Genomic DNA, 3,176 nt, shown 5'->3' on the forward strand with positions numbered 1-3,176 from the left:
ATGGATTCTATCATGGCTAACGGGACATGGGAAATCACTGATCGTCCCTATGGTTGCAAAGCATTGGGATGCAAGTGGGTGTTCAAAAAGAAGCTTAGGCCCGATGGTACGATTGAAAAGTACAAGGCTAGGCTTGTGGCCAAGGGCTATGCCCAGAAAGAGGAAGAAGATTTCTTCGATACTTATTCACCTGTGGCTAGATTGACCACCATTCGAGTACTACTCTCATTGGCGGCCTCTCATGGTCTTCTCGTTCATCAAATGGACGTTAAGACGGCTTTCCTGAATGGAGAGCTAAATGAGGAAATCTATATGCAACAGCCAGATGGCTTTGTGATAGAAGGTCAGGAAGGAAAGGTGTGTAAGTTGCTGAAATCTTTATATGGTCTGAGACAAGCACCTAAGCAATGGCATGAGAAGTTTAATACAACTCTGACATCTGTTGGCTTCGTTGTTAATGAAGCTGACAAATGTGTATACTATCGCCATGGTGGGGGCGAAGGAGTTATATTGTGCTTGTATGTTGATGACATACTGATATTTGGAACCAACCTCAAAGTAATTGAGGAGGTTAAGTCTTTTCTGTCTCAAAACTTTGAGATGAAGGACCTTGGGGTGGCTGATGTTATCTTGAACATCAAGCTGTTGAGAGATGATGAGGGTGGGATTACACTTCTGCAATCCCACTATGTTGAGAAGATTTTGAGTCGCTTTGGATATTCAGACTGCAAAATTTCTCAAACACCATATGATCCTAGTGTGCTTATTAGAAAGTTTAAAGGCACAGCTATAGATCAATTGAGATTCTCTCAAATTATCGGTTCCCTTATGTACCTAGCTAGCGCAACGAGGCCTGACATCGCGTTTGCTGTGAGCAAACTTAGCCGGTTTGTTGCAAACCCGGACGATGTTCATTGGCGTGCTGTTGAAAGAATTATGCGCTACTTGAAAGGTACTGTCAACCACGGGCTTCACTATACGGGATTCCCATCGGTACTTGAAGGGTATAGTGATGCGAATTGGATCTCTGATGCTGATGAGATGAAGGCCACTACTGGGTATATGTTTACTCTGTTTCCTGGAAGTCTTGCAAGCAAACGATCTTAACAAGATCGACAATGGAAGCAGAATTAACAGCATCAGACACATCTGGTGTCGAAGCAGAATTCCTTCGAGATCTTTTGATGGACTTACCTGTGGTTGAGAAGCCGGTTCCGGCTATCCTTATGAACTGCGATAATCAGACGGTTATTGTTAAAGTGAAGAGTTCAAAGGACAATATGAAGTCCAACAAACATATAAGAATGAGATTGAAGTTTGTCAGACGTTTGAGAAACTCCGGAGTGATAGCGTTGGATTATATCCAAACGGCTAAGAATCTGGCAGATCCCTTTACTAAAGGGCTATCACGTGTTGTGATAGATAGTGCATCGAGGGAGATGGGTATGAGACCCACATGAGTTGCCATGGTAGTAACCTATATGATCGGAGATCCCGTGAAGTAGGACCTGGGAAAACAAGCCGGTGGTGAACTGAGGAGAGTAACTTTACTAACCCACTCCGTTGGAGATGCAATACTCTCGGATACTGTATGGTAGGATGACTACTGTCTTAATGTGTTCTAAAACTTATATGTAAGCAAGATGCTGTCCTACAGAGCGATCTTTGGAGGAACACACCTATATGAGCTTGACTGCTGGTCACAGTCTATGAGGTTTGGGTGATCTCTAGAAAACTCATGAATAGGCCAGGAGTGTGACTAATATGCTCCACCCGAGGGGTCACCTTCGGCAGTCTAGTACTAGTAAGACTTGTGGTGAAGCTCCTTTACGCCAAACTGACAATTCAAGGCATAGTCCATTGTTCAGTTGTAAAGGGGTGTAGCTACTTGTTCTAGGTGAAGCTCAACCTTAATAGGTCTTCACTGAAATGCTGGTATATTAAAACAGTGATTGGAACGAGGGAACACGATGTGCCCTTGAGATCTGGTGGGGGATTGTTGAAATTTGGAGGTGGGCTTTAGGCCCATTAGAGAATTTCAGAAAAATCTCCAAGGGCCCATGTAGGTGGTGGCATGACAAGGTGGTGGGAGTTTAGTCCCACCCCGCTAGTGGAGGAGAGTTTGGACCCCTTTATAAGGGTCTCTCTTCCACATGCTATTGGAGAGTGAGAAGAGAAGGTGCCCTCACGCACTCCTCCTCCGCCGCCCGCCTCGCCATGCCACGCCACGCCACGCCACGCCTCGTCACGACGCGCCGCGGGTTGCGGGAATGAGCCGAGCCGAGCTCATACCTACGCGCTTATTTTTGCCGGTCAGGAACGGAGAATACGTAACGGACAAGGCACGATCCGAGACGTCGGATCGTGGCTGCGATCGCCTACCCTAGCCGTCACGAGAATCAGATCACATCTGCCTCACGCGTTCGTTCCTTAACTGCTGCTGCCGCCGGCGACTCCGTCCCGTTTACCGCGTACACGGTCGACGGGAGAGCAGGCCTCCGAAACCCCGCCTCTCCGGTTCCTGTACGGGAGAGGGGCGATTAGGTTTTTGGGGAGCGATCACGCGACTGCTCGCCTCCGTCTGTCTGCTTCGTCTATGTCCGCGTCGCCCTCGTCATCGCCATGTCTTCACCAAGCGAAGCTGACCATCTCCGCGAGGAAGCCGAGAAGAAGACGGCAAAGGATACTGCCGCCGCCGCCGCTGCTACGGCCAACTGGCCGATTGGAGGGTATGACTCGTTTATCCTCATGTTCGTATTTATCCTAGCAGTACTACTTGTCTGCATAGATGTATCCACTATATGCGTAGTATGTGCTAGGTTAGCTCAAGATCAATATATCATTAGTCTAGTCAATGCCATGCTAGTTATTATCTCGTGGATTAATATACTCGGAAAATTGCCTATTTACTCAACATTATAACGGTATTTCTTTTAACATGCATGTTATTCTGGAAACTTTTTTTTGGAATGTCTTATTCTGAAAACGGATTGTGTGTTTGTGGTTTTTTCCTTGTAAATGAAAGTTTTGACAGATCCACACTCGTTGACCTCAAGAAAAAAGCCCTTGGCATCGTGCTGTATCAGGTTTTCGCCCTTCGTGCAATTGATCTAACAAATGATTTGTAACAACGGTGTTTAATACTATAAGACGTTTCATATTTAGAAACAAAGGTA

This window comes from Hordeum vulgare, chromosome 5H (assembly GCF_904849725.1).
Source record: "Hordeum vulgare subsp. vulgare chromosome 5H, MorexV3_pseudomolecules_assembly, whole genome shotgun sequence".
Lineage (NCBI taxonomy): Eukaryota > Viridiplantae > Streptophyta > Magnoliopsida > Poales > Poaceae > Hordeum > Hordeum vulgare.